Source organism: Ammodytes marinus (assembly GCF_949987685.1).
Source record: "Ammodytes marinus genome assembly, chromosome: 8".
NCBI lineage: Eukaryota > Metazoa > Chordata > Actinopteri > Uranoscopiformes > Ammodytidae > Ammodytes > Ammodytes marinus.
The window spans coordinates 5,999,155-6,026,034 of NC_137212.1; positions in this window are offsets into that span (position 1 = coordinate 5,999,155).

Sequence of the window (26,880 nt, forward strand, 5' to 3'; positions counted from 1 at the left end):
CATTGGCATGTCTATCTTTTTAATTATTTAAATATTGCCAAATTTGCAATATTTTAGTGTAACAACTTTTTCAAATCTACCTTCTCTTCTCATTACCCCATTCCTTACTGAACAATAGATAACAACACAACCAAGTCTGCAGTATTTCTTACAAAAGACTATGGCTGTGTTCAAAAAGCCCTACTAATGTCCTACTCATACTCATTTTGACATCAACTTGAGTATGTTGTGGTTGTGTATGCGAGTTTGTGTAGGTGAGAAATGCCCGGATGAGTACTTACTTCCGGGAAGATTGTGTGTATGGATTGATGGAACCTCGCATACACAATCAATCGTTAAGTAGCTGTAGTATATACTGTACATGTTGAGTATTTAGGTGGGAGGACGTTGGAAGGGCATCATGTGATTTACTTGATGTTTCAAGCCCTTCAGGTGATCTATGGAGGAATCAGGTTGAGTCTTATGATCATTGCCATTATACACATTTTCAAAATGTGTCATGTGTACAGTATCTGTGTTCTCTAGTGACGTCCAAAGTTCAAAATAACTGTAAACAGTTCTTCACACCCATGGGGCCTGTCAGCCGCCCCGCGCTGGGCAAATGTTTGTGAGAACACCTCCGTAAACATCACATCCTTCGGGGGGGTCAGCCAAGGGGTGCCTGACACCTATCGAATGCCCCCCCCCCCCTACTCAACCACTGATACTGCAGCCATGTCAACGGAAGTGTAAGGCAATACCCAGTTTTCCTAACAAGTTGAACCCATCCCCGAGGCATCCAGAGACTCCAAACACATGTCCCCTCCCTCCCCTCCCATCCACGACTTCAAAAATACACACGCCCTTATTTCTGGCGGCATGCAACCCCTTAATTATTTCAGTGGGCTGAATTTGAGACGATTGGGTTCTTATGGTTTTGCCGAAGGAGGCTCGGAGGTTCGGAGTCAAGATACTGACGAGACCAGCAAGAAAGAAACACCGAAGGCGACAGGATATTTAAGGCATGGAGGGGGGGATTGAGAGGGGGTCAAGTTTTTAGAGGATAGACACGTACACTGGCATTCCCCGCAGGAACACACACACACACATAAATACACACACACACACACACACACACACGCACACACACACACACACACACACACACTTATGTACAAACTGCTGTCCCTGTCTCTCTTGAGCCCCCTGTCCTGAAGGCGCTACCCCAACCACCGCTGATGAGAAAAACAGACACAAGTGCTAAGCTCCCGTCTTTCCCGAGGATTGATAACATTGGTAATTGAGGTGCTGACTATGAAGTGCCAGCTTCCTCGCTCCATCGGGCGGCTCTGGTGGTGGTTTCCAAGTTGTGTCAGTAGCGCAAAGAGAGAGAGAGAGAGAGAGAGAGAGAGAGAGAGAGAGAGAGAGAGAGAGAGAGAGACACGAGAAGGGGATTTGTATGTGTTAAAGAGTGTGTTGGTGTCCACACGGCTATTAGCAAACAAACTCGGGCAGGGGGAAAGCCAAGATCAAATTCAGTGACCTCTAGTTCAGTGATTTATGCCGGGAACTTTTTATTTGTGAATATAAGAACGCAGCGTAACAATTTTTTTTATGGTGGCTGATTGCAACATCTTTAGCACAAGTTATGAGCGCTCTCGACTAACATATGAATCTATTGTGAGCCAGGTTATACTATGTCAATTTATTTTTTCAAATTACTTTCTTATTTCTTTATGTAGGCCTAACATGTCTTTTTCTGAGGGCAGTAGTAACAGGTCTTTATTTATTTGCCTACTTTATAACGCTGTTTTTATATAGTTATTATTATAGTAAATGCCTTTCCCACGGGTCAGATTTTTCCTAGAAACGTATAGACATAACAATTTATGGCAGGGAAACTGAAACTTCCTGCATTTATGACCGGTACTAAATCAACGTTTATGTTGCTTCACTATAGTCATATTAACATTATTAATCGTACTAAGACGTGTATAAATACATTACCAAATCGCAACGCATTTGTGGTCTCTCTTCATGGACGTATTAACTCCCCTCGCTTGTGTCGTAAAGCCACTACCACTACTTTCCAAAGGTGCCGCTAGAATCAACAAAATCTGAAAGTTCCTCTTAGCAACTTTAATAATATATTTGTATTGAAAAAAACTATTTATGTTTATAGATAGGGGAGAATGGGGGAATCTGAGGCATCGGGTAATGTGAGCCACCCCCTGTATCTAGGCAACGGAAAATATTTGTGGTCATGTGAGATATATGTTTTCAAGCCCCTCTCATTTCCCCATGGCCCTGAAAGAGAGGACCTCATGGTGCTGTGGTAAGCATGTTTTCTTTCACCAAAATAGGTATTTTGCATGTAAAAGTAACTTTTCTTGCTGTCAACTTAATCAACTGTTGTGCCAAAGCAAATGTATTCATGTAGAAAATCTTCTATCATACGTGTTGATGAACTACCAACATATGAAACCATGTGATGCTGATAACTGAAGATTAGCCTGAAATGCTACGAGAGGTAGTTTTTTCTCAAATTGTGGTGGTGTGGGAAAGTGAGCCAAATGATGTGGGGAAAAGTGAGCCACTGTCTCACTTTCCCCCACCATGAGGCACAAGTTAAGTTTAGTCTTAAACATATTTTAATGTAATATATTACATGACATATGTTTTATTTTAATGTCATAGACATTGTAGAAAAGCCATCATGCCAAGGAAATACACCAGGAAGACGACCTGGGGTAACCACACGGAAAGAGCACCTCCTCATATTTCCCTGTAACCTTCAGGGCTGGAATGTAGAGTAGGCCTAGTTGTAGGCTGATGTTATAATCCAGTTGGGTCTTCTCCTGTGTTCTGAGTCCCAGGCTGTTCTCGCTGGTTCTGATTTCCCTATATGCTCTGACCCCCAGACACTAGCTGGCTCTAAGGGTCCTGTGTTCTGACCCCCAGACTGTGTTCTAATCTAACTGGTTCTATCTTTCATTTGTATCTTATTAAAACCTTTTGAATTATAATATGTTGTATTTGATTTTGTTCAGAGTTACTTTCAAGTGTTTCGAAAATTTGCTTTGCTTAATTGACCAAACCCCATCATTCTTTTACTAGTCCGACATTAGTTCTGGAATGTGTGGTTAGCTTTCAGGATTCTTACTGTTACAATATGTGTTGTTATGGTAGTTTCAGAGTGGAAAAAGTAAGTGGATCAGTTTACCCCACAGCTGGGGTAAAGTGAGCCACATGACAACTTTTTTAAAAACAATCATATTTTCACTGCCCTTTGTCTTGAAAAAAATCTGCTAATGCCCATTTCTAGGAAACATCCTGAATTAATGGGAAATGTGTAAATTTGAGTGATAAATCATTTTAGCTCGCTTAGAGGGGAGCAAATGTAAAACGTGGCTCAGATTACCCCGTTCTCCCCTATATATAACACATCTCTTCAGACTAAACTTCAACTAAAAAAAAGATTTACACTTGTTACATCTCCATGTAGCACTTACATGTGGCACTTTGGTAGTTTGGTTTATTTGAAGCTATAGTACTGATGTGATTCTTGTTGTTCTGAGTTTGTTCCTTCATGGTTGAATGCACTTAATGGAAGTCACTTTGGATAAGAGCGTCAGCTAAATAAAATGTAATACAATGTAATGTATGTAATGTAATGTTATGTATACTGTATATATAATTGAAATCAAATAGCACCAGAATGATGTACTGCATTGGTTTTGTCATTGATATCACTCATTTTATTTGATCACAGACAGCTGTTGTTTGCCTGAGAAGATGGTTGTGTGGCGAGTGATGGAATGAAACAGCATGGATACAGAGTAATGATGCATTGACATGTTCTATGGGCCCTTAATGCGGCTCGGGTATCAGGCCCGTATCACAAATTATTATTGCAAAAATAAACCAGGATTAGGTTGTCACGGGTGCAGTGGGCATCAATGTTCCGAGGTCTTAGTAATGGGATTATATTGAACATATTAAGTGGTATAGGGTTGAGTCATGAATCTGAATCTATTACGAATATCGAATCAGTGTTGTTTACTTTGCAACCACATTGTATCCACTAAACCATTCCGGTTACAATACGGGTACACTAATAAACTGTTCGTTAATGCATAGTTAATGCTATTTAGGGTTATTCAATGCTTTTTTAAATGGTTATTAAGCATTAACTAGGCATCTACTCACTGTTACTTAATGTATTGTCAAGTGCACTTCCTGCCATTAATTGAACGTCCCATTTGTTGCCATATGAATCTGGGAACATTTGGGATGACACCAAAATATTTCCTTACTGTCCAATAAATAATTATGTCATTCAAGTTATCTAAACACAGCTTATTTATTAAAGAACGTTTTTTATATGCAACAATTCCAATGGGCCATATTCATATAAAAACCACATCCGTACATCTCAAGCACACGCACGCACACACACATACACACACACACACACACACACACACACACACACACACACACACACACACTCACACACACACACTCACACACACACACACACACACACACACGTACGTACATGTAATAGCACACTGAACCATCAAGAAACCTGATAGGATCTTCTTTTAATAAACGTTAAAAAGAAATGTACGTGTGAACAAATCCCCTCCCCAGTCTAATAAACACTGGGCCGAAACTTATCAGTGCTAGAAGCGCAAATCAATAGACAACCGAGTGAGAGTAATCGCTTTCACCTTAAAACACACATATTCCAATTAAGCCCCGGTCTCAAACAGACACTTGACATTTTGAGAGCAACAGTTGTGGGTGCATTGGTGGTTAAATATAAACATCCACACTGAATCACTGATTCTTTGAGACAATTTTAAACGCAGATAAAGAAATAAGAAGAAAAAAAGAACAGATAAATGATATCCCCACAAAAAATTGTCATCTTCGCATAGGCCCTAGTTTCCTTCACCCTACATTTGTTGTCTCTGTGCGTAGGCTATAGCGTTAAAGTTAAGAAGTTAGTTTGTAGAAATGACCTACACAGAGATCGTGGGCTCCCAAATGGCAAGTCTAAAAGGAACAACTCCGATAAATCATTCAGCGAAACTCGAGTCCGGGGCTGTTGTCGGAGATTTATCGGCAGCTGTATTTTTCTAGTGTCAACTGATGTTCCATAAGACTTAGCCAGCGTCTTACATTGCTTCCACCCTTGCTCACTCTACACCAACACACACACACACACACACCCCTAAACACACACACACACACACACACACACACACACACACACACACACACACACGCACCCTCCATCAACAGCCATCCAGCATTTAAACTTGAGCGCTACTCCTGAGAGACTGTTAAACACGACAGATTGAGATGAGTGGCAAACCGCTAGTGCTAGCATTAGCCCACTTATCTTATTAGAGGGGGTTGCTCCGACACATTCGATACCCCCCGCCCACCCACCCTACACCCCCCACCCTCCCACCCTACACCCCCCACCCTGCCCCTGGCTACTGCTTCTGTCGGGCCAGGGCTTCAAAGAGCCCCTCTGGCGTCCCAGTGGCTCCATATGCTGAGGGACGGCATACCACAACGATGTCGGTTTGAATTCGCCGGGCGGCAGTTGCTGCACGTCTTTCTGTCACCCTATCTATCCAATGACTAGTCAATGTAAACTATTTGATGAACATCAGAGTTCCCAAATAGTCTCTGGGGTAGGATCGCAGAGAATGAAAAATACAAGCAACTTTATAAATACGAGATGTGATTCCCCCCCCCGTCATTGGAATTATTTGATATGACATTTGATTTGAACTCTTGGTTTGGATGGCAGCAGTTTGGAGGTCCCTTCTGCTTCTTAATTTAAAAATATACGCTAGGAATAGAAGCTAACAGGATACGTGGGTCGTTTGTATTTCAATCACGCTTGAAATGCTAACAGTGATAAGAATGCAGTTTTTTATTTTTTATGTGGCAGAAATAGCAGAGCAAAGGTCAAACTCTCGCTGAAACTTTTGCCATTTGATCAAAGGGATTTTTCTTGCATTACAGATTTTTTTTCGGAAATGTTTGAATACATGTGCAATTGCAAAAAAAAATAAAATCTTTATTTGATTTTAGTACAAAGAGTACAAAGTTTTTACTGAACACTTTTTGGGATATTATTTCATTTTGTAAATAAAATGATACCATCTACAGGTCTTAAAAAATTCCTTTTTCGGAAAGTTTTTAAGAACCAAATTTATCATGAATCAGACAATTGAACAACAACATTATGAAAAAATCCCTCTTTTATAATCTTTAGAATAGTGCTACGAATAAGTTAGTAGGTTGTACAGGAGACACGTGCATGTACATGTTGGACCTTTAATTCATAGTAGTATGAAAGATTTTGGAAACAAAATTGCCAAAAAAACATTACATTTGATTTGTGGTTGAAAAACAAATAGTTTTGTCTGTTGTGTCATACCTTCATTTTTTACATATGTTTTATTCAAGTTCATTAGCTTGTGCAAAGCCTAAATAGGTACATATTCATATTAGTTTGGTGCTTCATCAATACAGAACATTAAAACGCTTATCTATTGCCGAGCACTACAATGAAGGACTTACACGCGCACGTTTTCAATATATTATTTCTTTGACCACATATTGAGAATACAGAAGCGGCTTCAACCTGTCATTTAGACCCTTCTTCCCAGTGAAGCCTATACTGCTATATGGATGAAGGCTAAAAATGTCTTAAACTCACTGACAGTCAGCGTTTCTTAAGCTATGGCTGGTGACCCCAGGTTGGGTCAGAGGCCTATTTATGGGCGGAACACACATGAGAAGTCTATAAGCTGATTTTCACGAGTGGGAGTTAGAGCCCAGTTCACAGAGTTGGGTGGTAAAATATTTACAACTTAATTTTACCAAGAAGGGCGTTACAAAAAACACTTTCTACGGGAGCTGTCATGGCCAAAATTAGGAGCATTATATGTAAGGTATCATGATTTAAAATACCATGGAATACTGCAACAGTTATTTCCATTTTATGAGTACCTGTTGATTAATTTTTCAATAATTCCTGGTTAGTTAGTTTGTCTATATAATACTCCCCAAAATAGTCGAAAAGTCCATTGGAATTTCAAAGAGTAGCGTCTTGAAGATGCTGGTTTTGACCAACCAACAGTACAAAACAGAGAGATATTTAGTTGACTTTCATATCATCAGACAAAGAACAATAGCAGATCCTCACGTTTTGGGCATTTATTGCATGCCTGAAAAATTACTGATTAATCGTTTATAAAAACAGTTGTCGATTTTTTTTTCTGGTTACTGTCGCAGTTCTAAAAATTTAGGCTATTTGTTTGTATTTTGTATTATGTATTTGTGTAATTAAAACAATGACGAGCCTAGTAACAAAACTAGTATGAACCAAAAGGATTATGTGATATTAAAATAACAGCAGTCAAAAACATGAGGAAATGATTTCAAAATATATTTGCATATATTTTTAGACTTCCCAATATCGTGTACTTTACACTTTACTTTACACTATGCAGAACATGTATTTAAGTATTGTATGTACATGTAAATAAATCCACTGCACTTTATTAACATTAATAGGATTTGCTTTTATTAAATGGTGTGTGACACGACCTATTTCCGTGGTTACGTGTGTGACTGACAGGTGAGTTGTGTAGTGGTAATGATACGGTGTAAAGGAGTCTCTGTGTGTTACTGTATGGTAGCAACACATAAGTCTAACCTTTAGCTGCCCACTGAAAACTGAGTGGAGGAGACCCGCTTTGATGATTTGAACCCTGCGCTTATGCATCAAGAATACACACACACACACACACACACACACACACACACACACACACACACACACACACAGCTGCGGCTCCAGGGAGAGCCACACACAAAGCCAGGCAAATGCTTATTTTGCAGACTATAGTGTAAAGCATAGAACACCTTGACTGCTGTCGTTACCGCTAAGCCTTATGGGTAATAGGAAACACTCTGGGATCTTCCTATATCCCTTCCTTGGTATTTTGGTTGACAGGTGAAAGACAGCCGACAGTCTTATTTTAGTTTATTTTAGTTTGTCTAACTCTCTCTCTTTCGCTCTCCCTCTTTTCTCTCTCTCTCTCTCTCTCTCTCTCTTTCTTAATTAAATAACATTTATTTCTATTCGATTCAATTCAGCTTTATTGTTGTGACTGTTCAAATGCGACAATATTACAAAAGCTTTACTAAAAGTGTTGAAAAAAACTCAGGACGATCAATTATATTGTAACAATGTATCAATGCAATGCAAATGTATTATGCATTTTTAATTTAAAGTAAAGTAATAAATAAATACAAATATATATAAAAATACTATTAAGAGAACACATATATAACCACACACACACACACATTACAATAATAGCAAACAAACAACATGACATTCGACAGCAGTAATGATTATAACAATGATCATTCCCTTTCTATTTAGCTTTCTATTGAAACTCTCTGTCTTCCTTTGTCTTGCTCTACTCTTGATCATGTAAAATGTACATACACATTAAAATGATAAAGGCATATGACAGTAAATTATAAAATAATGACAACAGTAAGATTGATAAAATAAGTAAGTATTGACTATCTGACTAACTGATTAACCCTCTCTCTCTCTCTCTCACACACACACACACACACACACACACACACACACACACACACACACACACACACACACACACACACACACGTACATAGTTACAAAATCCTCCCCATCAGCACCCCTGGTGTAGAAATCGCTTACCCAAGACTCTTTGCTATTCTTAAAGGAGGCGTGTGAACAAGTTGGGTGGGCAGACCGCTCACCGCTCACCTGCCTTTCTTTAGCACACTTTCTCTCACTCTCCTTCTCAACAACACACACACACACACACACACACACACACACACACACACACACACACACACACACACACACACACACACACACACACACACACACACACACACACTTGTCACCATAAAACAGGTTGTGTTGTCAAGTTGCCTGTCACCATGCTTGTTCTCCTGTGCCATATATGAGCTCGCTCAGCTGTTGCTCACAGTTGAACCACAATTAACCCCACACTCTCAAGCACACGCGCACACACACACACACACACACACACACACACACACACACACACACACACACACACACACACACACACACACACACACACACACAGTTTGCACTTTCCGTCTCTCTCTTTCTCACTGCTGCCCTTTCACTATTAGCTCACTAGACTGCAACCCAATCCGTGCGGGGGGAGAGCCATTCACTCTGTCTGTTGGTGTGTAAGTGTCACTAAGTGAGTTTACAGCATTTCTTCTGTGTGTGTGTGTGTTGCAATGCGATCCTGCATATTATTGCTAACTGTCAGTACTTATCCTATAATATTTGTATTTTTTTTTTTACTATGTAAAGTGAACAGTGATTAACACTATGAATATACAGGTATTTATTAGTTTCTGCACCAGATAGCGCAATCTCCAGTTCAAATGCCAAACTCATAAACCAAGAATAAACTGAAGGAGAGGACTGTCACCGTAAATCTAAGGCTGGAGTATCAGACTGAAGCCCGTGCTATTTTAGTAATTTGACATCTAAATAAGAAAAACCGTTAAAATGTTCTAGGCAAGCGAAAGTTTGTAGGACATACTTAAAACATTTTTGCCTCTGAGTTGAGGCCAAACTCAGTGTATAAAAATAGAGGGGAAATATGTTATTGTAATACAAATATATTTAAGTGAGAAATTATTTTTATTAATACAATTATTAATCCAAACGTTGTAGGCACTATACTGTTCGTCAATTCATTCTCACAGAACACGTTTGAATGTTTTCATGTCACTGTCCAAGTGAAGACTGTTAAAATAAACACAATAGTATGTTTGGTTGTGTTTTTATTATTTGCTCATCAACATAGATAGACTATATGTGCATTGCATTCAGTTGCGATTATCAGACCAAATTGTTTGTGTGTGGGCATTAGGGGCTCTGAAGGGCCCAGATTGGTTATTTGCAACTTAAACTAAAACAAAATTACAATACAAGAATGTGTTAAATGTAATGTACATTTCACCATAGGCCTATTTGTGAAAGCTATTGCCAAAATATGACATTGTAAGTTGAGTATATCTCCACTTTGCTCATTCACTTAGAACTAAATGAGGTCGTTTCACAAGTTGCTGCTGGTAAAAGCTTCATGCAGTAAACGAGCCACCGTGAGCGTATTTGTCAACACACGCCGTCTCCTACCGGCTGCAAACAGACAACACTTCGTGGCACAGCCGGAGCCCCGTCCAACCGAAAGCACAATACAGTCGTGGGAGAAAAGCATTTGAAATCGCCCCAACTCGCTCCATCACCATTTCCAAAGTGATCGGATGGAGATATTACCTAAATGGCTGGCAAGCTGTGGAGCTGCTAACTAAATGCTAATATGTGTCAGAAGCCTGGGCCCAGGATTTATGGCTCGCCATCTGCTCACCAGCATACAGTACAATGTTAGCTTACAATGTTAGCTTTGATCAAGACCTCCCTGTTCATTCCTCCCAATCACTCATCCCAAGTAGGAATTAGCACCAAGTTCTGTCTTCCCCCTTTTTAAAAACCTAATCATGTTCTCTGGCTGCAACGGTCGGTAGCTCATTTGAATAGCAATTAATTAGCATTTTTTCTGGGTCGGGGATATTTGTTTTTAAAAAGCATATAGCTACATGATTGCGATTAAAAAAACTATGCTGTTTTCTTGATTCATAACATAATTAGGAGGCTTGCACATGTATAGTCATTAAAACTGTGAAGGCCTTACTTAACATTTAATCAATACAAACATCTTCTGTGTTGCTTTTCTTTATATCCCATGCATTCTACTTGCTACTTGCTCAGCCCCCTTCTCGGTAAACACTGAGATCAACTTATTCAAAACCGAATCCGACAGCAACACTTTTCGTCTTGGGAAAACATTGTTGGGAGAAAATGTCATTTGGGCTTGTGAGCTCGTCTCTGCTACTTATTGCTCAAACACTGTGTGACATTTAATAGAAGCTGCTCCATAATGAACTAACCACATTTTATCCCACTGATCTATATGGATCTGCGAGGGAAAATAGTGAACTTTGTGAAGAATTCCATCCAATCCATCTGTCCAAACAAGTTTATTCTAGCATTTGTCTTCCTTCGAGATAGAGAGAGTAAAAAAAAAGCCTTTCCGGGGGGCCTTTTGGGAGCGTGCCTAATGCCATTTGATGAAACAGTAAAGATTCTCCATATCTACTGCACAGTAAAAGGCTAATTGCTATGTGTGCTGTAGTCAGATTTACGGCCCTCTATCGTTTCTCCTTTAATGCGCCAGGCCTCTGTAAGCCCCTCGCCGTGCGTCCAGACAACCCTCCGAAGGGGTGTATGTTATGATCCCGGTGTCAGCGAAATCAATCCTTATCAATTTTAAAGTTCAGCTTTTTATTTCATGGCTTTCAGGGGAACGCGCCTCTCGAGCGAAAATTACTATTCCGGCTCTTTCTCTTCTTTCTTGCCTGCCTCTCTTCCCCCCATCTGCGTCCATATTGATTGTCTGTGTGTGTGTGTGTGTGTGTGTGTGTGTTTGTGTGTGTGTGTGTGTGTGTGTGTGTGTGTGTGTGTGTGTGTGTGTGTGTGTGTGCGTGCGTGCGTGCGTGCGTGTGTGTGTGTGTGTGTGTGTGTGTGTGAGGATTCCCCAGTGATTTTTTCTTTTTGCCCTGTGGCAGAGGGCCCCCCCCCTGGTCTGTTCTCAGCAAGTGCCAGAAGACATAGCTGAGTTAAATAATGCTAACTAACTAGCGCCAGTGATCCGTCTCAATGTGCTATAGCTTCCCGCCGGCATTAACACGCTCTGGTTATTGTCATGTCTCCGCGGTGTCTAGGGAAGAGACCAACAAAGGTCAGATGAGATACAGATGGCCCTTTGCCTTATAAAGGATAAATTGACACTAATTTGTATGAATGTGGATTTATCGCATTTAACATGTTTTAAGAGGTCAAACACTTAATTTTTTTGTTCTGTAATTGACTTAGAACGATTATTTTTTTAGGCTAGAATGTGCTCAAGATTTAGGACTTTTCTACGAGGAATGAATCAATGATTAGACATCTACCTCGTAACATGTGTGTGTACTGTTGTGTCTGTGTTTGTGTGTGTGAACCGACCTGTGTTTACTGTAAGTGGGACACACAGACATGCTGTGGTAGCGGTGTGAGTAAATAGTCAGCCAGTGGAATGGTTGGGAAGGCCATCTCACACACACACACACACATACACACACACACACACACACACACACACACACACACACACACACACACACACACACACGGAGCTAGTGATTCATGTTGAGTCAACAAAACATGCAATGCACATACAAAGTATTTTAAGTTTTCCTCTACTTGGCACTTTCATTTAAATATTGTATGTATGATATTGCTAAATCTGTCTGTATGTGTGTAACTAATTGGTATTGATGTAATGTCCCAAACAGGCCTCTCAATGGGAAAACTTGTATAAGGTAAAACATTTAAAATAACCAAATATACTCAAGGTAGCGCCAGCTCAAATTTGAATCATGACTTAAAATCCTAGTGTTAATCCCCTCTCATTTTCATGTGGACTAAATACCAAATTCTTCAGAGAAAATTGTTCTATCATCTTCCATTTGTACTTTTTCCCATTTTGTCTTGACTTGCTTTCAGTAAAACAACATATAAAATAGTTCCTGATCGCACCAGGTCTAAGCATTTACCAGCAGCCAACAAAGTTTACCCCCTCGGTTTCTTTGACTCTTTTCCTTTTTACAACTTGTGTCAGGTAAACATTGAAGTGCTGAAGATTAGTTGTCTACCCTATGTGTGTGTGTGTGTGTGTGTGTGTGTGTGTGTGTGTGTGTGTGTATGTGTGTGTGTGTGTGTGTCTGTGTCTGCGTTTGTGTGTCTGTGTGTACTAGCGTGAATGCGTGCGTGCGTGCGTGCGTGTGTACTAGTGTGTATGTGTGTACGTGTGTGTGCATGTGCGTGTGTACTAGTGTGTATGTGTATGTGTGTGTACGAATGTGTGTGTACTGTACAAGAGATAGGATAGCTGTGAGGCCTCCAAACAGTAAACTAATGGTTCAGCGCTAAATGCCCACTAAGTGGGTGGGACAAGGATGGCCTGACCCCACTGGCCTTCCCACCAGTCCCCTCTAACAGCTTGGCCTCGGGGTCAGCTCAATTTCCCCACTGCTGAGTGGTCATTACGCCAAGCGCCTTTGATAAATGCTCACGGCTGCTGCTGCTGCTGCTGCTGCTGCTGCTACTGGCTGGAAGCACTGGAACATCTTCCCAGGCACAACAATGTCTACTGTCCATTCAAACAGACAAGAGTAGCCTATAGAATAAATGGGTTAAACGAAAAGGCACTCGCATGACAGCCTATACATTGATTCTTGAAATGACAGATGTATTGTAGCTTACATATTGTTTATTGTATGGATAATTTTTGCTATGTATATTTCTTGTAGGCCTATGTAGCCTATTTCCTTACTTTTATTATAGGGTTATAGCTATGGACCTATTTGGAGGGTGTGAAATATAGAAATGATTATTATTAGGACCAGGAAGATGAAGTGAATTAACAGGAAGTAGATAGGAAGAAGAAAAACAAACGAAAACACAACCCAAAAAAAAACAGACGTTCAGTGCCTGTACTCGGCAACTGTCGCCTAGCAACCGGGCCAACCCGAGTCTGCTCACATTTTCACTCGGACGAGAAAAGATAGAAGAGGCAGTGAGGAGGAAAAACAAATCAGATGAAGATTGTTACAGACCCCCAGCGACCGCACCAATCTCCCCCCCCCCCCCCCTCTCTCTCTGTCCCCCTCCCTCTCTGCCTCTCTCTCCCTCTCTGTCTCTCTCTCTCTCTCTGTCTCTCCCTCTCTCTCTCTCTCTCTCTCCTTCTCTCCCTCTCTGTCTCACTTCCACTGAGACAATGTTGATAAAAACCTCTGAATGCAATCATCTCCGATCCTCTAAAACCCAGCCGATGCTCCGAGGTGTTATAGTTTGACAGGGCAGGGCGCTCCAGGCAGATCTGCTCGGCTGATTTTCATGGCCTTTGTCCCACAGTCTCTCCCGTAATATAACTTCATCTCTTCAAACTTTTGCAGCCAAAGTTGAAAACAGCAGTTGATTCAAAACCGTATACAATCCTCAAAGTGTCAAAAAAAAGTAAAGGAAAGCTTTTTTGTAAGACTATTTGTAAGGTGTGTGTGTGTGTGTGTGTGTGTGTGTGTGTGCGCGCGCGTGTGTGTGTGTGTGTGTGTGTGTGTGTGTGTGTGTGTGTGTGTGTGTGTGTGTGTGTGTGTGATTGTAAGGTTTGTAAGGCCAAGTTGTATTACGAGTCTGCGGAATCACTAGCTTTCAGCATCACTCCTAAAATCATACGTGCACACACTTACCTGATGGACAACAGCAATTACCAGCAATACACCTCAAGTGCAATATTATGTAAATATATGTAATCACCACTTTTAAATATATTATTGTTATTTAACTGTTACACCTGAATGATTTCTACAATGATGATGATGATCTACTATTTGGAGTGGTGCTGCAAATTAAATTGTGTTGTGTTTCATCCGTCTATCTATTTTTGTAGACACAGTAGCATTATACAGCACTTCCATAGTTACCTAAAGCAACTTTGAAACCTATGGCCTAGAGGTTGTAAAGGGAAAGTTGAGAGGCAAAGGAAACTGTGGTCACTGTGTTATAAGAAGAAGGGGCCCTGTTTACTCACCCAACCTTAACTCACTCCACAGGCCCTCATAGTAATCATAGTAATCTTATAGACATCAAGAAAGTGACAGTATCGACGACAGCCCTACCTCTGTGTAAGCAAAAACACTTCTCCTTTTATGCCTGTATTATCAATATTCTGATTTCCTATTAAAATCTGCCCTCAAGTTAGTTAATATAATTGACAATCAACCTACTGAAAAAAAATCACAACGTTATTTAAGGTAAAACCAAGGTAACAGACAATGTATTGTATTCCATTAAAATAAATCTATACTGAATCAAAATATTTCTTTGAGCATTTTCTGTCTCAGGAACCTCTACGTTCTAGTCTGACTCATTCATTCATCTTTTCCAGCCTTACAAGAGACAGTGCCATGCCCAGTGTAAACATAAACCATGGCGACCCAAGGGAGGGCGAGTGTTTACGGTAGTCTCTCTGTTTGTGTTTGCTAACCACTAAATAAGGTAGAGTTGATTACACACTCATACAGAAACACACACACACACACAGAAACAGACACACACACACACACACACACACACAGACAGACATTCACAGACACAGACATAGACACACAGACACACACACACACACACACACACACACACGCACACACACACACACACACACACGCACACACACACACACACACACACACACACACACACACACACACACACACACCAACCAGGATCCCCTGAAGGCCCCGCACGGTGCCACAATGACAGTGAAGCAACCTTAAAAAAGACAAACGGAAGATCCCACATAAACAAATACACGGAGACAGAGAAAGGGGGGAAAGGAAGTTTAATCAAAATAGCAACAACATGCTGCTTCTGGCCTTTTATGTCCCGTGCATTCAGTCAGTCAGTCATTATTTTGTTTACTGCTTTTGACTATAGGATAAGGATGCATGGTTGGTAAGCATGGTTGGTAATTGGATGGTTATTACCAAAAAGCCTCTCAACTTTATTTAGATTTGTCTGTGTCTTTATACAGTAGCTGCTTGTAAGAAATCATGCTGGTGGTGGTCTTGAAAATTCAAACTTTTTCCACCTCAGCTGCTGCTTTTGATCTTGGATTAAGTGTTGTATATAGTTGTGCAAAAATTTAATTTAATACATTTATTTCAGACATGAAAATGTCAGACATGACAAACAAAATGGGGGGGGGGACGATGTTCAAATTATTTCACAAATAATCAGAATAAAAAGCATATTACATATATTCCATTAATATGCCTGAAAAGGAGTAGGAAGAAGTATAAAACTTCTCTCACTGACAGTCTAACCTGTTTTAATTTTGGAACCTTGCCTATCTCCGATTTGATGGTAACAAATTACACTTGATTGTCAGAACGTGGTTGGGGCCAAAAGAAATAGGCAGTTCTCAGTAGTAGTTTTAAATAAGGCATAATGGCATGCGGTCATAATCCAGCTAATGTGCCATTTATACAATGCTACCTTTAGCTATAGACACATAATACTATGCTAACTGTTATGGTAACATGAGTATACCATTGTGTACACGTTTATGTATTGGTCATTATCATGGCTTTTGTTATTTATACCTTTTCCAGTACCATTGTGCTATTTATATCACGGCTGTTGTGACGGTCAAACTTTAAACGATTATCCATTACATTACATTATAATAACGTAGCGCTATTCATAGAACATGGCAGGTGTGTGCATGAGTGAGAGTGTGATACATGCATGTGTCTGCGTATGAATGTGTGAATGTCTTCGAGCCGCCATACGAGATTGATGTGGTGCGGCGAGCTAAAGTATTCTCACACCTCCACAGCTGCTCAGGTCTGAAACAGAGGCATACTGGTTCCTTTGCTGTATAAAACTAAGCAAATACATACCTTAAAGCTGGGGTATGTGATTTCTGATTGGTCAAAGTTAACATGAGCTGTACACTTTGACCAATCAGAGCGTGGCTCGGATTCTCTGTTCTTATTGGCTGTTGGGCCTGTCCATTCACTTTGGCACGACTTTGTTGGTGTGTAGAGCGTGTCAGGGAGGGACCATAGGGGAGGGACCAAAGAGAACAAGTGGAGCGGTTGAGATATTTGGATTCGAATCTCTATCCCAACTGCCATTTTCTCCCCAAATCCTCCACCCCAGCTTTAAGTTTGGCTTTTTCAAAATATTATAGCATTAAGCCTACCTCATGGCTGTTGGTATTTGAAAGTATTGGTTCGTTATTATATTTGCAAAATAAATAAATAATTATTCTTGTCCATATCATTATATATATATTAGATATTACTATGTACATCTGTTTGTTATGCTATTTTTTTGTTATATTTACATATTGTTCTGACGTTCTCTTTTGTTGTAATATTTGTAATACTGTAATGCTCTTGGCAACACTGTTTGTTTACAACAATAGTCATGCCAATAAAGCTTTTTGAATTTGAATTTGAATAATGTGTGGCCATTCTCCAGCATGCAGGACCATAATGTAACTATTACCCTGATGACTCTGGAACCATGCCACTGCTGCACTGCACAACTCCTTGGGCTATTTACACGTCTTGTTTAAAACCAATTAGAACTGTTTCAAAATGGCGGCAGTAGATTTACATGGAGACACACGTTTTTTTTTTCAATTTTGTTTGCATGCTTCCACCAAGATCATCATTACTTTTCACAACTAGTCATGAAAATAAACGTTCTTTTGCTAAATTGTGTACGAGTCCAAAGGCATCTGTAAACTAAAAATACCACCGTTTTAGTGGAAGAGCTTTTTTTTTCTTCTTACCATGTGATCATTTAGAAAACACAGGACAAACAATGAATACTGCTCTCACACAGGGATAATCACTACACACAAGACTAATGCTGTATAAACAAATATATGGCAGTTTTCATACATATCTGCAATTATAAGTGATATCCCTGCCTTTTTTTGAATGGTTTCCTCAGAGCATTTGACAGATAAATGCTTAGAAAACCTGATTGTGGAACTCTGATAGCGTCTCGTTGTATACAAACCCTTTCCAAACGTCTGAGGTTTATCAAGATGTTGGACTCACATTTTTGTGTACAGCGTTTGCAATGGTGTGTAAATCTACAGACTCACTCAAACACAAATTAACAACTGCGACAGACTCCGAAAACAAACACCCACAGACATGAAAAACCAAACCAAGTACCTTAGCACCACACCATCATCTTTGAACTCGCTGGAGTTGAAAGAGTGTGGCAGGGCAGTGGTATGTTTGGTACACATGTGACATCTGTTTGTTTTGTCAGAAATGAACGGGATGCCTCAGAGGCAAGCAGCCGCTATTTTGACACCTTTTTATGCATGTTCACAAGACCTTCAAATGTGGGTTGTCTGACTTTTTTCCCCTGGCTATACTGTCCTGTCTTTATTCCTACATCACTTTTTCCCCATACATTTTGCAGTATAACATTTGGAGGGAGCTAAAATGGCTAACTTACTTAGCAAAAGAGCTGACTAAATGAAATAGCTAGATAGTGTCTCAAACTGCACTGTTTATTGTCGCATTTGTATGCATTGCAGTCTACAAGTATCAGTAATGTAGAATATTGAATAATCGTGTAGCATGCTCTCGATTGTTCCTTTTTGAGAAACTGTGAGACAACAAAAGTCATTTAGTGTTAAAGTTAGGTAGATAGTACGTATAGAGACCTAAACATTCTAGCCATGTGTGATTGTTGAACATTTCTTGAGCTTTATATATACCAGATTTCACTCTTGTTCCACAATATGTTGGAACCTGGCTGGCTTAAGGGATGTTCTCCCATTCATGGATGATAAGACTTTTTTCTTGGTGTATGCCATAGATATTATATATATAGTGTATGCATAATGGAGAGAGTCTTCACTGGTTGACTGATGACTCTGCACTCCCAGCCTTCCAGGTGTGTGTGCTTAAAATATTTGCACAAAGCTAAGGTGCTAAATATGTCTAACCCACGTGTGAGTGCTAACTAAATATACAAGGTGTATAAAGCAAAACATAACATGCATTACCTAAAAGTTACAACTGTTACTATGACAAACACTGTACATTTGCAATGTTATCATTTTCTATGAAAATAATACTGTTTGGAAGAGTAGACTAGTATGTACTTTGTTAATTGTCTGTTCTCGATAGCATTTACCCTTTAACAAAAAGCTGAACTAGCACAAAATACATTTGTTTTATTCCGTTAGCACACATCTTGAACACATTAGCCTTTCATAGAATGTCAGTTTCTATTTGTGTGTGTTTGTCAGCAGGGATAAGTGTGTTTGCATGTGTAGTTAGTGTGTGTGAAATGACAGAATAAACGAGAGAGAGAGAGAGAGAGAGAGAGAGAGAGAGAGAGAGAGAGAGAGAGAGAGAGGGGGGGGGGAGATTGAGAGAGAGATGGAAGGAGAGAGATGGAGGAGGGGGAGAGGGCGGAGCTGCAAAGGTAACAGATTGGCCGTTAAATATTGTGGAGTCTGCCAGTCGCTCCGTGATGTATTGGGAATCACTCGCTGGCTAATTACCTTAAATTAACAGTAGAGCTGGGTGTGACAGTTCATCTAACTGTTTTTCTGCTGCTGCTACAGATGAATGGGTCTCGGGGAGTTGATGCCAGGACGCTGTTGACAATCGAATTCTACTTCAAACTCCCTCCAATCAATTTACCGCTCTCTCTCTCCCTCCCTCCTTCTTTCCCTCTCTCTTTCTCTCTCTCTCTCTCTTCATCTCTCTCTCTCTCTCTCTCTCTCTCTCTCTCTCTCTCTCTCTCTCTCTCTCTCTCTCTCTCGACGGGCCAGTGAACACGTGACGAGGTTCAGGGATTTTTGTGTCACTGATTTAGCTTTTCAGATTAGCAGTTTGATGATATCTATATTATTAAAATACCATCTGGAATGCTATCATAAAGTGTTTATTAAATATGATGCTGTTGCTTAGGACACGGCTTCTGTGTGTGTGGACTTTTACTCTTGCAATTGCATTCATGAATGTGCATCTATGTTGCATGAATGTTCTTTTGGAAATTGCGTGTGTGTGTGTGTGTGTGTGTGTGTGTGTGTGTGTGAGTGAGCCAAAAGTAAGTATATATGTTCCCAAACACAAACACATAAGAGAGAGAGAGACACACACACACACACACACACACACACACACACACACACACACACACACACACACACACACAAACACACACACACACACACACGCACACACACAGGGAACATTATCTCCAGCCCCTCCTAAAGAGAGCTCAGGGAGGATTTGTGGGTCTGTGGAAAGGACCAAGAAAAATGTTTTCTGATAAATTATTCACAAACCCACAATCCCTTTTGGGCAGAGTGTTGCATCGCGCTGTGTGACGCATTACACCTTCACTGTGTGTGTGTGTGTGTGTGTGTGTGTGTGTGGTGTGTGTGTGTGTGGTGTGTGTGTGTGTCTCTCTCTCCTTTCCTCCATCACTCAGTCACTCTTTCAATGTGCCCTTTTCCTCTTTGTTTCTCTGTCCTTTTCCTATCTCCCTCTTCCTATCGCTCTCTCTCTCTCTCTTTATCTCTCTCTCTCTTTTTTTTGTATTCTGCGACACCGGCCCCCACGCCCCCAGAGAAGGGCCCAGTTCTCGGGCAAGCTGTCGCTGATAATGGTGGCAATTAATAACATGTCATAATCCTGCGGAGAGAGTAAATGTGTGTGTGTGTGTGTGTGTGTGTGTGTGTGTGTGTGTGTGTGTGTGTGTGTGTGTGTGTGTGTGTGTGTGTGAGAGAGTGAGTGAGAGAGAGAGAGAGAGAGAGAGTAAGAGAGAAAGTAGCCAACAGCATGCGATGGGAGTGTGCGGAGTGTGAACTTACACTAAGGTTTTGTGTAAGAGGAAGGAAGACATATGTCTTTGTGTATGCATTTAAATTATGTATTGACCTATGGGTGCTTATGTGTGTTAATATGTATGGTACAAGCACCATGATTGTGTGTGTGTGTGTGTGTGTGTGTGTGTGTGTGTGTGTGTGTGTGTGTGTGTGTGTGTGTGTGTGTGTGTGTGTACAGTATGTGTGTGTGTGTGTGGGTGTGGGTGAGTGTGTGTGTGTGTGTGTGTGAGTGTGTGTGTGTGTGTGTGTGTGTGTGTGTGTGTGTGTGTGTGTGTGTGTGTGTGTGTGTGTGTGTGTGTGTGTGTGTGTGAATCCATGTTGTGTGACGCAGTGAGAGAGAGAAATGGGTTTAACTTTAGCAGCTGCAGGTCTTTAGAACATCTATTGCTTAGTGGACACAGGTGTTGTACACATCTGAGGTCAGAGCATCATACACTCTCTCACACACACACACACACACACACACACACACACACACACACACAGGCCTCAGAGTGTCGGTCCACTGCCAAGCCCCAGGCCAAGTCACACTTTACTGGTACATATCTGAACATAGAGGCAGATTGAGCAGAGTGAACGCTTTCTTCTTTAACTTGACAGTCTCGTCTCAGCACACAGCAGCTTTAGCATTTACTAAACACGCACATCACATATAACCAGCTTTGTGAACACACCAAGGTGTTCACAAAGCTGGTTTAATGTGTCATCAATGTCAGAACCTGAAAACATATCATAATGCATATCAAGATAACATTAAATATTCAAAGTTGTAATGTAAAGTTGCATATTGTCTAATATGACTGATTGAGCCTGAAGAAAGCAATGATGAGCGTCATTATTCAACATGCATTTTTGTATTGATTTAAATGCCAACCACTATCCTTAAGCTCAGAACATCTTAGTCAATGGAGAAGTCAGGCTGGGTCAATGCATTCACCAGTGCAGTGGATTTTTGAATTTCTGAATTATTATATTTTTTTTTTACAAAAACAACTTCCCAGCATTGAGAGTTTCCTCTCTACTTGATATGTTTCTATGTCCATGCAGCCATTAGGTCCCTTTCCCCAGGTGCACAGGCGTGTGTAGACACTGCATGCCTGTTGAGCTTCCCCTCGCCTCAGTGCAAACTGCAGCAGACAGGTGTGAATACCTTTCTTTAGTCCATACTCACTCAATTATAAAGATAGACGCTTATGTTAGTCTGTAGTCACTTAAAATGCACCATATACTGTATACCTAAAATGATCATTATTCATGCCTATTTATCAACTCTCACACAATATACAACTTAAAAATATACATCTTGTGATATTCACAACATTCTTAAATTGCATATTTTCTGTATGAGATACTGTATATAGTATAGTCACATGAAGCAGCTATGTGGCTCTAATGACCTCACTGGGGGGCCTCTGGCAGTGCGGGCATGTCTGTGTCCTCTGGTGTTGTAGTGTGATAAAATAACAGTTCCGAGGGAAGGACAAACTTTGTGGTGCAGCAGGACCAGAGACCAGGGTGTAACATTCCTGCCTCAGCCTCCACTTGTCCGTCTACGCGAAGGCCGGACACATAAATATATACGTGGATACATTTGTGATGGTTCTCAATGGGTTAAGACTCATTACAACTTTTTTTTTAAAGATAATTTTTTGGCTATTTTCAAGCTGTATTAGATAGTACAGAGTTGAGGTGGGGAGACAGAGAGAGAGATGACCTGCAGTAAAGGTCCACGGGGCAGATTTGAACCCGCAACCACTGCAACGAAGGCCGGAGTCAATATGGTACACGCTCTATCCACTACGCCACAGGAGCACCTCTGACAACTTTTGATAGCTATACTGTTTTGTGAAACGTTTTGCGTTTGCCAGTGTAAAGGAATTTTGATCAACAGTTGATTGAACAATACTGGCTTTGCTCCACTTAAAGAGGACCTATGATGCTTTTTGACTTTTATGACCTATAAACGTTGTTATGATGATTCATAGTCATGCTTAACCATACTAAATTATCAAATAATGACTTACATGCATTTCGAAGTATTCCCTGCTGACCGTCTGGGGTGTCTGTGCAGAGCACTAAACACTATTCTAGCCAGTCGAGAAGTCACGTCTTCAAAGCGGTCTACCCTTTCATAATTTGTGACGTCGCATAACAATTTGTGACGTGACCACGCGGATGTTTCCATGTATGGTAATGCTGTCACTTCCCTGTTCGCGTCTGCCTCGCGCCCTTATAGGTCCATGCTCGCGCTTCCCGCCACTGAAAGTGTTCCGGAAGGAAGGTAACCAATCACAACGGAGTGGGGTTTGCAGGAGGGGGGGGGGAGGGTAGCGGAGATGGCCGATGCACAGGCGGAGGGAGCGGAGATTGCCGAAGCACACACACTCAAGTGTTGACAGGACGTGCTGGATCGCCAAAATAAGAGAAAGAGCTTCCCGAAAATCTACATAGTTTTTTGTGATGTGATTCGTGTCAGGTTGCTCTATAGCAGTGTAAAACAAGAAATTAAGACCAGAAAAGTAGTATAATAGGTCCTCTTTAAGTGTAACATTTGACAGAAAATAACAATTGCGTCCCGAACAGCCTTATGCGAAGACCCCAAATTAAATGTGTAGTGTGTATTGATCGAAATATTGATACTATACTTGATATTTCACTAATTTATATTAGAATAAATCCACAAAAAAATACAGTACATATGCAATCATTTTGCTGTAGCAAATTACATTTCTGAAGAACATGTATTGACTTTCGCATTGTTGTGTTGTGTTAAGTGTTTCCTCAATATCTGTTTGGCATGAAAAGATCATGCTCATGCAATTAGATTATGGTTAATGTTGGGGAAAGGCTGATATGACTATTTATACATGTTACAAATTTGGCTCAATTTGGTGAAAGTGTCCATTTCAAGTATCATCTTAAAAAAGCCATTATCTTCCAGTGTCCACCCTCTTTCCACCTACTCTCTTGTCCCCTCTCACCTGCCTCGCGGTCGGGGTCGATACTTACCGAAGGAACTCCCCTCCAATGAAGTCCATTCTCTACATGCTCTTGCACCGCTGAACTGTTGATTTAGTTACATATACCTATAACGGCTACTATATACCTCAAGCCTTTTCGACTTCCCCTGCCCCTAAACAAGGCAAAGTTTACAAAGCTCTGAGCAATTTGTACACTCCCGTTAGTGGCCAACGGGAGGGAGGTGCATTAGTAACTGTCAATGCGCCCTGCCCGATGCACTGCTCTCATTTGACCCAATTCATTCCGGTGGGTGTGTCCCCGTGGCAGTGATATATGCCCCCTGTGATTTTACTGATGTATAATCACTCAGGGCTCTCCAAACCCACAAGTTATCTTTACCTTCAATAGGCTGAGGAAACAATGAGAGTGCCATACATAAGCTTTCCAAGAGGTTGGGGCAAAAGGGGGGGTTAGTTGGGGGTGTGTGGGCGTGTATGGTAAGGGGGGGGGGGGGGATACTGTATACTGAGGATGGGATCAACTTGGGCTTGGCCTGTTCGTATAGCGGGCTAGATGGTTGGGATCGAACTTGATGGAGATTCCCTTGACTATGTGGATATCAGCTGTCCGGTGGGTATTATGGCTGACGACGGTGCCACTGCTGATGACTACGAAGGCTGGTTCTGATATCAGTCAGCTGCACCATCTATGTGTGAGAATTGAGGTCTAGACTTGAGGATGTGTTAACTTACAAGGTTGAAATCAATCTCAATGTGGGTAAAGAATTGGTGTCCCCTTAAGAAGAGAGAAAGTTGGATTTCCGAAGTTTACAATTACATTATATACAATGGCGGCTTGACAAGCGACAAAAGCCATTTAGGGTGCATTCACACTAGGCAATCATACGGTTCCCAAACAGGATTGATGGCTAAAGTCTAGTTTGTCTGACTACAGCGAGATACACATTCTTGGCCGTGATGCAGTTGGAAGAGGTGTGCTTAGGGTTAGGGTGGAGATTCTGGTTCTCTAATGTAACTGACTTCAGTCTTGGTTTGAAGATACAGTGTGGATTCCTACAACCGTAACCCTGTTGCTTTTTACTATCCTTACCTTTAAAAGACTTCAAGGTAACAGCTGATCCATTCCAACAGTGGTGATCCAAATGACCACAGTGCGAATTTGCATCACTACCACACAGACCAAAAAGTAATGTTGTTTGCCTCCATGGAACTGTATCTAGAAGGTGAAACTGAGTTCACACAATTTCTCTCAATGATCGTGATGACATTGCTGTATTTTGAACTCTGACAGCTGGATTTATTTAGCCATGTTTTTGTAGATCAATATGTGTATATGCTGATGATTGTATTATGGCTGGTTATAATACTAGGACTCAAAAAGCTGATTCAAATTTGTCTCATTTAAACTATCAATGCTGGATACCCAAGTCAGTATCTCTCTACCCAGCTATGGAGCAGAGCTGGTTTAGGTTTATCCGGCCTGGGAATGAGATGGAAGAGGCTGTCTCAACCGGTGATTGTACTTGGAATGGAATTACTCTTCACCATAGCTGTGGGAGCGCTCGCTTTGGGATAAATGTTGCACCGTGGTTGCATCTCCCGATTGGCTTCCACGTTGTTGTCGCCGAAAGAAAGTACATTCTCCCTGAAACGTTCCCTCTCATTCCTCGTTGCCTGCATGTTTGTTATTCTTATGGCGTGGCGGACAGACAGGGAAAAAATGCATGAGATTCATCCTATCGTGCCCTTCTGACCCCAATGCAAAAAACCCACAACCTACACCGCCCCACACCAGAGATTTTTTTTTTTCATCCTGGACCCTTCATGTGCGCTGTCTCTCTATTGCTCTGCATAGCATAGCATAAATCAAAGCTCTCTCTCGGCCTTCCCACAGCCTTACCCCTCTTCTTCTGCCCACGTTACACATTGTATTCACAGATTTAGTGGCATTGTAAATAGATAAACACAAGCAACATCTATCAATGCAAGCTGGGAGAGAGAGAGAGGGGTCTGTAATCAGAGCGCAGAGGGGCTATCTCCATTTACCTTGGGATAAATCCATCCGCGAGACCACCACAGGAACGAGCGTATATGTAGCAGGGCGGCCCACTGACAAATCACCCCAGTCAGGCCAAGGGGCTGCCGGGCCCCGGGGCCTTATTGGCCATGCCCTCTAAGTGGTCTTCCCCTTCAGCGGAAAGGATGGGCCCTGTCAAGCATGGCCAGATTAAAAAGCATACTTTGAGAGAAAATGATTTGTTATTAGAGAATGCCCACCATTGTGAATCTTTAGGAGGGGGAGAAGGAGTGTGTGTGACAGGCAGCAGAGTAGAGGAGGGTGGGGCCGGAGATAGCCTTGTGTGTTACTGTTTAGCTTACTGTGTCTCGAGTACACAGTGTTTGTGTGTATGCATCTATGATAGAGGGATTTTAGGTGAAATGGGGCAGGTGATGTGTGTGTGTGTGTGTGTGTGTGTGTGTGTGTGTGTGTGTGTGTGTGTGTGTGTGTGTGTGTGTGTGTGTGTGTATGTGTGCGGGGGCGGGGGGTGGGGGCGTCTGATGGGTTGAGAAATTCTATTACAGTGGGGAATAGGGTTAAGGGGGTTAAGCACAAACACAAAATAGATTTTAATCTAAAAAGTAAAATGTATGGGGTTAACTGAACAATATTGATTGATTGGTTTTGTAATATCACAATACACCCCTATCTAAATTGAACTCATAATGCATTGTTATGTCTCATTCAAAAATATATATATCGGTCAAATATTAACATGCACACATAGAATAGCACAACAGAAAATGATAAGTTTGGGTGACACATGGGAACACATCGCACTCTTTCCTGTTCCTGTGTCCTTTGGGGACAGTTGAAGGTGAGCCCTGTTTTATTGGTCAAAATGAGGCTGGAAAATAGCAAATAAATAACACATATAAACTGCTATCCACTTTCCCGGACTGTTATATATATATATACATTTGTTTTTTAGTTAAACAGACAGCTTATTTAGATGAGCGACAATAGCCGGGACTTGTAACGCCCATCTAGCATAAGGAAAAAAAAGTTCTGTGTCATTGTTTCAAGACTTCTAAGTGATAAAGAATGGGGCTGAAGTGTGTTCTCAGTCACTTTCTCAAAGGGGGCTACTTGAACAGATCATGGGGGAATTTGTGAGATATATGATCTCCCTGCACGCTGACAGCATGGTTAAGAACAG